This window comes from Lissotriton helveticus (assembly GCF_964261635.1).
Source record: "Lissotriton helveticus chromosome 1_1 unlocalized genomic scaffold, aLisHel1.1 SUPER_1_unloc_5, whole genome shotgun sequence".
Taxonomy (NCBI): Eukaryota; Metazoa; Chordata; class Amphibia; order Caudata; family Salamandridae; genus Lissotriton; species Lissotriton helveticus.
Window position 1 is genome coordinate 2503181 of NW_027611692.1, and position 12403 is coordinate 2515583.

Below are 12403 nucleotides of genomic sequence, written 5' to 3' on the forward strand. Positions count from 1 at the left end.
TTGGAATTGCTGTGGACTTTTCTCGCCCTTGTGCGTGAGAAAAGGCCTACGGCTTTCGGTCACGAGCGGCGGCACGCAGTGTGCCATCTGTTTTGTGTCACTTTTCACACCAGCGCACGCGCACCACTCGCAATAGACTCGCACCAGCAATGTCTGGTAAGTGAGACCTAAAAAGGAAAGTGCCCCACTTCAAACATCTACAACTTTCACTTTTCTGTACTTTAAATCCATTAAAATTGTATATTTGAAGTGTAGGGATACATTATAAGGGAGTATTTGGTTGATACCGATTTTTACTTTATTAGTGGGTTTTTATTCCGTACTAAATAAATAGCTGAACCTTTTGAAATGTAATTCACTAAAAGGGCAACCTAAGCCAGAGTCTCGTAAGAAAACAAACACAACGGGACAGTGTCTGAAGTGCTGATGTGGAAGAGGCTATCCATAGCCTTCTGTCAATGGAAATGGGGCAGGACAGTGAGTCGGCGTTCATCCTCTGGTGGCCAATCATTCTTTTACTAATTTTCCCTTATCACTTTGGCTGGTGGAGGGTGATTTTTGCTTGCCCTTTCCTCCTGTCCTGCTTGCTGGATTGACAAACTTGGAAGTGATTGTCCGGGCATCATTAGGCCATCAAGTATTTTGGGAGCTTCTTCCTCTGATGTTGCCCATAAGCCAAGAGCATGGAATGAGATCAGGCCCTGGTGGCAGCCAATGTGCTTTATTCCTTTCTCTTTTTAGCTAAAATTCTGGTGCCAGTCACACCCTTTGTTTTCGTCCTAGAGTTTGACTTAAGGTGTTTCTTATTCACTATTTTCAAAGTCAGTAGAGTGTGACAGAAAATGTTGCTTCAAGCACGCCTTAACAGCTTGTTTGATCATCAGAGTAATATGCACCATTATTTTCAGGGATATCTCATGTTGTTCCCTACTTAAATTAAAGTATCAAACAGTGATGGGCAAAGGGTAATAAATGTTGGAGTTATCTTACTGGGTCACCCCGGTTTTGGAACTGACGCTGTTGTTTTTTTTTTTTTTTTTAAAACCTTTATTGAGATATGCAAGTTGTTACATGCGCAGGCCCACAACCACAGGGGCCGGCCGCAAACGAATCAAAGAAACCAGGATTCGGACAAAAATCAATTAAAAAAGGATAAGCAGTACGACTACCACACGTGGTCATGGGCACCTCAGGGCAAGAGGATACATTAGGTTTTCTTTTTTTAATTATAAAGAAGAAGTAGCGGCGGCTATCTCAAAGGCATCACACCATTCAGTTTGAGAAAGAAGAGATGAGGGGGACATACTCCGCAAAGCAATCAAAATCAGGTGAGAACCCACACAGCCATGCGAACAATACGGTCGCCGAGGCAGCCACAGGGCAACAGGCATTACGGCAGCAAGCAATGTAGCAGAGCACCATCCCATAAACCCACCCTCTAATGACAGAAAGGCATAGGCAAGTGGAGACGCCTGATAGAAAAAGGAGAGGAGGTAAAAGAAACCGCCAACCCTACTGGAGAGACAGAGTACCCTCCCAAGTACAGACAGAAAAGAAAAAAGGACCATAGAACAAAACAAACTAAAACAACAAACCCCCCCCCCCACACCCACCACCCTGCACACTTGTAATGGCTACGGCCAACCCCACTAACAGCGTGCCTGTCGCCCAGAAACTGCCCCACAGAAGGGAAAAATATAAAATGGAGGAGTAGAGCGACAAACACACTCCCGGACACCCATACCCTCCACCATTGGCGACCTCCCCAAAGCATATCCACCAACCATTAGAAGCAAGAAACAAGTGTCCCACTGGGGAGGACATCAACCAAGACCACCCATCTCCCGGTGAAGCCCAGGCGAGTTCAAATCCGCATTAAGACACATATCGCCCAAGTGACAGCAATTACGAGGGAAAAAATACAACAGTCCATTCGAAGCAATGGTGACGTGTCAAAGCAGGATACCAGATGAAGTCAGCCCTGGCCAGTGCGACTCCGCATAGAGCCCCATGTTCTCCGAATCACGATAGGCAGGAGACAGTCAAAATGTCTGCGGAGGTGCGGGGCAGCTAAATCCGAACAAAGACCAGGCACAAAATGGCGGAGGAATACAAAGACACTGAACCTGGAAGAAGGGAAAGAATGGAGACAAATTGCACACACAAATTGCAACAGCAGCAATGTTGTTTACTTAATTGAATGCACCTGAAAAAAACAATATGTAGGAATGACCACCCGCATGATCAAGCAACGAATCTGCGAACACCGCAGCACCATTCGCTGTAAAAAAAGTGCAACCAGACTGACTGACCACTTTCTAGAGAAAAATCACACGCCAAACGACATGATATGGACTATCATTGAACAATTACCTACTGGGCCAAACCTACAGAAACGTCTGTATGAAAAAGAACAAAGATGGGTGTACAGACTGTCCACACATATCAATGGTCTCAACGATAACATACAATGGGCTAATGTCCTGTAAAACACTCCCTTCCCAGATGTTTACAATATGCCTTTACACTCCAGGCACTTCAGGACTGTTAATTCTTAGCCCTCTTAGCAGCCGCTTATTAACTTCCCTTGTCTGATATAGGCTTTTGTTCTGCTACGTCTGTTTTTCCTCACATGAAAAACTTGCAAAAAGCTTTACTATCTTGAACTGAGACACGTCATGTGCTTTATTGACTGTGCCTCCTCAAATGAGAGTCTCTCAGAAGTAATAAGCATCACCCCCCAGATCTCCTCTGAATCATTTACTTGTGGCGCTACTTCCCCCTGTACTAAATTCAATCCAACGCATACATCGGAGTACAAACGTCACCCCCTAGATCTCCTCGGAATCATTTACTTGTGGCGCTACTCCCCCCAATACTAATGCATACACCGGAGTACGAGCGTCCTCCTGGTGACGTAACTATGGCAACTCAAAATTCTGCACCCGCGAGGCTTCCGTAGTAAACGCCTGAGCTTCGGCGTGGCGTCATCACGCCAGGCCGGCCACGCCCATCACATCCTCGATGGCGGCCGCCTTATCACCGGCCCCGTCTTCAGTCCTATTACGGGCACGTGGAGGGACTCCATAGGTGCATTGCCTTGTTAGACCTGCGGAAACTGTAAGTAGAGACCCTCCGCACCTCCAGGCAACATGAAACCCTATGCCTCTTGACTCGAGTTTTTCGAGTGCCTTTAATCCCTTGATCAGGCACTCAGCATTTTTCTACGCCTTATCTTGCAGAATATGTCTTCAAATACAGGCCTTCCCTCCCTTATCCCGTGCTGCCCAATGACCCCTCATTAGGAGTAAGCCTTTCTACTTTGTGTTTGATGTTGTGTTTGTTCGGTATTGTCATGTGTTGAATCAAGAGACAATTATCACACTTCGCTATGTCCTTCACCTATAATGACATGATTGTTGCATAGTCACGCACCTATAGATTTCGGATGCGTGTGAATGACTAATTAATCTCAGATTACTACCACAAAGCACACTACGATTGATAGGTGTGTTAGGAAGACATTGAGGCTTTTCTGCGCCAATAATTAATTACGATATTTTTTGAGCTGCACTGTGCACCCCAGGAATAATGCCCTATAATAGTCCGCATGAACTCAGTATGGGATGATTCATGAAGCACAAAGACAGGAGACTCCGTCACTTCACTACGTTGCAGGCTTGTAACGAGTTTTATTGTGATTATTACCTTTCTCTCTCCACAGGTCTTTTTAGGATAACCACCACTGGGTTATACCTTTATTTGTTTGTTTTTTCTGCCTGGTACCACGAATTTTGTTACCTAGGCACAAAGGAATGTCGGCACGGAAGGGTGTTAGTGTACCCTGACCACCCGTTTCTTTGATTTGGTCCTGAAGAAAAAACGGTAATTCCCATTACGGTTTGAAACATGTAGACCCACCACATATTCTCCAGATACATTTGGTCATAAACATACCTGTTATTGTATTTACACCCACATTTTATTATTGTCCAGTAGTCTTAAGAATAAAGTTTTTTCCAATAAGTCATACCAGGACAATTTTTAACTCACCTACTTTTTTCTTTTTCACACCCATCACTCACATACCAGCTCCACTGTAGTTCAGGTGTTGTAGCACACCTTGATGGCACTCGGTCATCGAGGTGGCCCAGATGATGAAGCATGTCACCGACCAGGTCGGTGAGTGAGGGGTTATTAATAACCAAAGAAGGACTTTTCTTCTTTTTGATATTGAATCATCCCGCCGGAATCGCTCTTTGAGCACCTTTTCTGGTGGTACTCCTTATTTTGTTAATTAAGATACAAAATGGCGGAGTCCACAGAGCCAGCAGGGCAAAACGGAAAGGAAATGTCGACTTCTCAAATAGTCTCGGAAGGACTTTTTACTGCGATCAGGACCATAGGCAGCGAAGGTCCGCCGGGCAGGGAGCACGTAGGGAAAACCATCGGTAGTTGCGGGTGTAGCATAAATCGGGCCAAAAGAATCTTAAATGAGCCAAGGCAGGCCGCCGCTCGGGAACCTCAGAACGATGGGTCAAGTCCTCCACCGGTATCAACGGATGCAGGTCACATGTCACAGGGTCGTCGTCCGGTCCCAGGCAAATGTTTTCCAGCTTTACCGCGATGCGGAAATACGTGACGGTAAGCTGGATATGGAGCGCCCCTATGGCGGCCATGATGGACCCCAACAATGGTGCGCCATCCGTCCCCTCCATCCCCCGGGCCACAGGGACGAAGCAGGACTCGAGCCCCGGACTCACTTCGGAGGCTCTAGGCACACACAGAGCAGATGTAAACTGCGGGCGCTCTCACCACCGGCAAACACTACACCCTCTTCGGCCGCGGGGGACAGCCCTTCGACCCCGTCTCCCCAGCAAGGTCTCCGGGCGGCGTCCCCGGACCGCGGTTCAGGATGATCGCCGTCCGTCACGATAACATATCTTCGTCGCCTATTAAAGACTGGATTGCGATGCAAAGTCTCAAAATCCGAAGTCGGAGGACCGGACTAGACCCCGGACTCACAGCCGCTGTCGATCTACTGCAACCCGGGTGGGCCGGAAATCGAGGTCCCGGCGGCAGCCCTGGAATAGGCCAAGAACAAAACACGACAGAACTCTGTCACCCAAGCAGTTAGGAAGACCGGGTTTGCACTTACGGTGTCAGGCAGACTTCACACACCCAGGCGCCCGGTGGTGGTACAGGATGAATAGCAGGATATACGAGCCGCCGGCGGAGGTCGACGGAGCCGGGAGCTTATGCGGCCATCTTGGATCGTTGCGTAGCTCCTCCTCGACGCTGTTGGTTTTTAAACAATCCACTGGTACCCTGTCAACCATTAACCAGTGGATGTGCGTTGACCTTTGAAACCATGTACGCATGCGCTGCTCTAGGAAAATGACCTCTTGGAATCGCTCTGGAAGCGTGTGAAAAGGCCTACGGCTTGCGGTTACGAGCAGCGGCGCGCAGTGTGCCATCTGTTTTGTGTCAGATTTCACACGAGTGCGCGCACCACTCGCGGGACGCTGCAGCTTCTAAAAGTTCTGAGTTTGCTCCTGAAACTGATGCTCAAGGGGCAATCTTTCTTACCCTGGTTTCACCCTTTCTTCCACCCTGTTCCTTAAACCTGCTCTTATGTGTTCCTTATAATGTTCTATTATCTCTTCCCATCTCTTGTCCTTTATTCGAACTAAGCCCCCCCTCTCTCTAGTTCTCACGTTTAGCGGCGCGCAGTGTGCCATCTGTTTTGTGTCAGATTTCACACGAGTGCGCGCACCACTCGCGGGACGCTGCAGCTTCTAAAAGTTCTGAGTTTGCTCCTGAAACTGATGCTCAAGGGGCAATCTTTCTTACCCTGGTTTCACCCTTTCTTCCACCCTGTTCCTTAAACCTGCTCTTCTGTGTTCCTTATAATGTTCTATTATCTCTTCCCATCTCTTGTCCTTTATTCGAACTAAGCCCCCCCTCTCTCTAGTTCTCACGTTTACTAATTAGACGCATTTGGTTTTAATTCACTGTAAATCGAGTCAAATGATTCGATTCAGTCACTGTGCCGCAGAAGGAGTCACACACCAGAGTTAGTATTCTGTAAGAACACAGTCAGTTCAGTAAATGAAATAAACCCAACAACACAGAGAATTGGTCACCCCATCCAACAGACGAGAGGCTGCGCACAATGCTCGCACAAGTGAAATGCACTCATTGTCTGACATATTTAGCACTGAACCTCCCTGATTGGCTTTGGTTCAATATTTATGTACATATGTGGTATCTGTAGAGCGCAAACCTACCCTAAAGGCAGCTGAGCACTATACACGGGCAAAGGTAAAGGAAAGTCCATGAGTGATCGGAGGGGTGTCTGGGTTCAGGGAACAGAACAGAAGTCTATTGTTATTGCATTGTGATGTAGTGTTATTTTTTAAGGTGACTTGTGTTCTGCACTATGCTAAACTCGAGCAGAATTAAGGGTGTTGTCCCCAGATCCTGGGTGCATGCATAGATGGAGTCCGCTTTGGGGTATCACGATAGATACCACATAATTACATTGCACTAAATGCAACATACACTCCAAATAATAGCACTTAGTGCAACATGATTACATGCCACATAAATACACGCCACATAATTACACTCTACTGAATAAAACACAATCCACACAATACCACTCAGTGCCACATAATTATATGCTACATAATTACATTGCACTAAATGCAACATACACTCCAAATACCACTCAGTGCCACATAATTACACACCACATAATCACACTCTACTGAATGCAACATACACTCCACACAATACCACTCAGTGCCACATAATTATATGCTACATAATAACACTTCACTCAATGCAACATACACTCCAAATAATACCACTCAGTGCCACTTAATTACGCACAACATACTTGCACTCCACTCAATGCAACATAAATACACTCCACATAATACCACACAGTGCCACATAATTATTTGATACATAATTACACTGCACTCAATGCAACATATACTCCAAATAATACCACTCGGTGCCACATAATTACTCTACTGAATAAAACATACACTCCCCATAATACCACTCAGTGCCACATAATTACACGCCACATAATTACACTCTACTCTATGCAACATTAATACACTCCACATAATACCACACAGTGCCACATACTTATATGCTACACATTAAATTTCACTCAGTGCAACACATGCTTCAAATAATACCACTCAGTGCCACATAATTATACACCACATAATTACACTACTGAATGCAACATGCCCTCCAAACAATACCACTCAGTGCCACATAATTATATGCTACATAATTACACTGCACTCAATGCAACATACACTCCAATTAATGCCACAAAATTACACTCCACTGAATACAACATACACTCCCCATAATACCACTCAGTGCCACATAATTACACGCCCATAATTACACTACTCAATGCAACATAAATACACTCCACATACCACTCAGTACCACATAATTACAAGCCACATAATTGCACTCTACTCAATGCAACATAAATACACTCCACATATTACCACTCAGTGCCACATAATTAAACACCACATAATAACACTCTACTCAATGCAACATAAATACACTCCATATAATACCACTCAGTGCCACATAATTAACCAACATAATAACACTCTACTCAATGCAACATAAATACACTCCATATAATACCACTCAGTGCCAGATAACTACACGCCATATATTTGCACTGTACTCAATGCATCATAAATACACTCCACATAAATGCACTCTATACCACATACCACCAATTAGCATAAATGCACTCCACACCATGACTCAATTTTCCTAAGCATAATTTCACTCAACACCACAGTTCCAGGCCACACATTTAAACTCCACATTTCCAAAACACACTGCTTAATTACACACCAACCAAACAACATGTTTCAACTCCACAATCCACAACATACCTCCAATCCACACCATATATTGTCACCACCTGAGCCCTAGTCATCATTCACCACCACCATTTTGTATCAGTGCATCACCTAATCATCACGTCAGTCTGCCCTGGAATCTGTTGATTCTCCCCTAGTGTCCGTCCGCTGCTCGTGTTCTAATTAAATTACTGTTTTCCAACCTGCACTCCCCCGTTATTTATGTCCTGCTTTCCCATAATAAAAAAATTATAACAAACAAGCATGAGAACAGGCAGGAAAAAGTTGCCAGCCGTGCAAGTACAAAAAAAATAGAAGACATTTTTTATGTTAAAATCTTTTTTATCAGGTTTTTCAGTTGTATATAATGTTGTCTTCGTTTGTATAAACTTAACAAAAATGCTTAACACTTTTTATTATAACTTTTCAACAAAATTCACAGCAGCCACAACGCTGTACAACATAGCCAAAAGTTCTGGCTAAACGAATAAGGTCCCAAAGGCGAGACCCATTGGTTATGACAACGCTTGTTTTAGGGGGTTATGAAACATAGCTGGAATAGCTAATTGGCGGGCCGTAGTAGGGTTGTTTAAACTAGCTGGTTGGGTAGAGCGTTGTGGGGATTTAGTATTTGCTACATGGGTGGTTGTATCTGTCACTAATATGTCCTCGCACTCGCTAATGCGGGTGTCTATCCTATCCAGTACACAATTACTCCCTGCATGTTTCTGTATCTTCCTAGCCTTTTTCCCTTTACTATCCCTCCCGCCCCTCCCCCACTGCCCTCCACAGTTTTCCCTTTCCCCATGCTACCTCTATAGTGCAAGTTAAGTCTAAAGCAACCTGTCTACACAATCAGCAATGAACAGGCCTCTTGGCCCCGTGGACAATGAGAACCCTCAGGCCTCCCTTATACCGGCCCCACAAACCCCTCAGGAGAGAGAGCGTAATTATTTAGAATCAAAGAGAGTAGTTTGGGCAATGCTGGGAGATAACCGCGTTAACAGTACCTTGACTAGTCCACGACAGTTCTTGGATGTCCAGCGAATCTGAGTAGGCAAGATGCCTAATGCCAGTGGAAAGGGGTGTAGCCTTGCCCTGCCTCTTCCTGGCAATGAGGGCAAGGACGGGACAGCCCTTGGCCCAGGCTTCGCCCGCGCGCGTCCCGCACTGCGGGGGGAGAGGCAGCGGTATGAGCGCGGTGACATCAAGGGATGCTGGGGCAGGCAGTCCTCACACTGAGGTTGAGCGCCTGGATAGGCTGATGGCAATAGCGGCGTTTCCGACGTGGACCCTGGGACTCCTTTGCTACCAGGGTGCTGCACAGAGCTTGTGGAGTCCCTTGCTGGTGATAAGATAGCGTGCTCCCCTAGTGCCTGGCCTGTGCTATTGCATTGTTTGCATCAGATTCACCTAGTGCCTGGCTTGTGTTATTACATTGTTTGCCTCGGATTCTCCTAATGCCTGGCCTGTGATATTGCATTGTTTGCGTTCCGTTTTCCTAGTGCCTGGCCTGTGTTATTGCATTGTTTGCCTCGGATTCACCTAGTGCCTGGCTTGTGTTATTGCATTGTTTGCATCAGAATCTCCTAGTGCCCAGCCTGTGTTATTATATTGTTTGCATCAGATTCTCCTAGTGCCTGGCCTGTGTTATTGCATTGTTTGCGTCGGATTCTCCTAATGTCTGGCCTGTGATATTGCATTATTTGAGTCCCGTTTTCCTAGTACCTGGCCTGTGTTATTGCACTGATTGTGTCATATTCTTGCAATGCCTGGCCTGTGTTATTGCATTGTTTGCATCACGTTTTTCTAGTACCTGGTCTGTGTTATTGCACTGTATCAGCGGCTTTTGGTATGTTATTATTCCAATAGTTGCAGCTTTTCTAACAAACATGGTACCTTTTATCCCAATCAAGTGCATCTGACTGCAAGGACACTTCCTGCAGTAACAATCTACTTCCTATTTATGTGGCAACAGACAGCACAACATGTCTGCCAGAGATGCTGTAGGGTCAGAAACAGTACATAGGTAAGTAGGTATGATGGAAAACAAACTATTGCGTAAGGTTTTAAACGAAGAAGCTGCTGTGATAGCCGGCAAAACATCCATGTTAAAACAGCAGCAGTAGGACAATGGTACATGGAACAATAATGGTAGATATATTTACACTTCTGTGTAGTGCGTGTCACTTAATGTTCTTTTCTTGCACTCTCATGAGATGGTTTTTCAAGGCAACTCTGAGCTCACTGAGTGTGGAGCTTCCACGAATCTCAGAGACAGGCTGTTCCAAAGACGGTAACAGAGAAGGTTGAACGATCTGAGTCTTGATCCTGGCAGATGGACTGGTGATCCCTGAGGGGGTGTGGGTGGTCTGTGTGTTGCCACGGCTGTCCAGGGGGTGTAAGAAAATGTCAGCAATTTGTGGAGGGCCCTCTTTTGCGTGAGAACCACCCAGCTTCATGCAATACAGACTTGAGGGTTTGTGTCTGCGCAGGATGAGTTACATTCTGATAGCAAAATGGAGGACATTGTCCAAAGGCGATAGATGTTACCAAGGATTAACATCTTCAGTTACGACAGACAGAGAAAGTCCATGTACCTCGAGGAGCTTGAAAAGCTTTCTGCACTCTGCTGGTGCAGGCTGGATGTTTATTCTCTAGTTGGCATTTGCCAGGGGATGTTCAGATACAGATACAGTGGGTTAAATAAACCTTGCAGCAGCACTTGTAGCGTGGACTCTTGGAGTCTTGTAGTATGTGTTAGATGCGGAAGAACTGTCTTAATGTTCTACGGAGCTCAGAAAATCCAGACTTTCCGGACCAGAACTGGGCGCTGTAAGCTGCACTAGTTTCAGGGAGATGTACAGATGCTATGGCGATAGGAAACCCCGACAAACCACAATAATGTTCCACTCTTCCAGGTTAGACGAAACCAAAAATGCTTGAACCAAGGGAGCTGTTGAAAGTGTCAAAGGTGACCTATGAACAGCAAGGTAAAGACAGGAGTTGGTATTTGAGATAATCTTAAGTGAATAGGAAAGAAATGAGAAGTGTGTGAATGGAGTTACTTTCGTTGTATACTTCGTAAAGAGTTACTGGAAATTTTGCAGCCCCGCCTGGTCCATCTCTTTTTCTAAACTCTATTGTTGTTTGAATGAAATCTTGACCGTATGCATCTATCTTAAGCAAAACCTTAAGCACTTGGGAGCTCCGAGCACCCTTACTTTGCTAAGTTACTCAGTGAACACTGTTAAATCACCTAGTTTTCAGACATTAATAAGATGTCACCTGATCACCAGAACTTTTAGTTAAATATTTGTGTATTATGAAATATTCCCTACTAAGTTCAAAGGCAGTAAAGAAGAAGGGGCGATTTACTAAGATTTTGCGTCGTGTTTGCGTCACAAAAGTGGCACAAAAGAGTGCAAAATCTTTTTTTCCTAATTTTCTTTCCAGCAAATAGCGTAAAAGTAATGTGAAGCATCGCACTGCACTGCTTCGCGTTACTTTGCACCTTGGGGCCTGCCAATGGTGGGGCATGGGCGTTCCCGTGCAACCACTCATTGGGGCAGATTTATGAGTTCTGGCGCATCTCTGCAAATCAGCAGGGATGCGCCAGAACTGATGTCACGCAATTCCCTCCTTGCGGCACCACAGATGCGCCGCATTTACATTGCGGCGCACCATGGTGCAAGGAAGGGCAGATGCGTGACGCATCTTGTGGTGTACGGGCGGCGCATTGCTGGAGTAGCGTCGCAAGTGCGACGCAACTCCTGCAATGTACAGAGGCCTCCCATACATAACGTGGTGCGTCACTCCTTACGCCTGCTTCAAGCAGGCGTAAGGATTTGACCCAGCAGCGTCGTAAAACTGACTCAGTGAAATCTTATAGATTTCACTACGTCAGTTTTACGGGGCTTTCCTACGAGGGAACGCCCAACCTGCGACAGAACGCCCACATGAAACCTGACGCAGGTTTCATGTGGCGCAGGGCTTTACAACGCTACGCATCTACCTAGATGCGTCACGTTGTAAATAGGTTGCAGGGATGCGCCACGTTTCCGCGTCTGACATAAATCTGCCCCATTGTTTCTCACGCTAAACTCAATTTACCAAATACAGTAGATTGGGTTTAGCGTGAGAAAACTGCGCCCTTTTAAACTAGGCGCTTGGAAGGAGAAATGCTTTAATTTCTCCTTCCTTTTCTGAATTTTGCATGCGTGCTGCACTGTGCAACATGCATACAAGGTTGGAAAAGGTTTCCCTCATGTCTAGGCATAGTATTTTGTACAGGAAGGGTGTCCTTCCTGTAGAAAACCTATGCTGGGCTCACACACACACGCTAGCGCTCTGGTGCTAAGGTGTGTGCATGGCGCAGGGCTGCTGTAATCAGTGCCGGCGCAAGGGAAAGGGAAGGAGAGAGCCATATCTTTGAAAATATGGTGCTCTCCTGCTCCCTCCCTGTCATGCAGTGCAGCCTC

At 45.8% G+C, this 12403-nt stretch overlaps 1 long non-coding RNA gene across 1 annotated transcript in view; it reads left to right on the top strand.

The window, feature by feature from the left end:
• LOC144806148 (uncharacterized) overlaps window positions 1–12403 on the top strand; it is a 1180470-nt gene that overhangs the window by 74318 nt on the left and 1093749 nt on the right. The window lies entirely within an intron of this gene.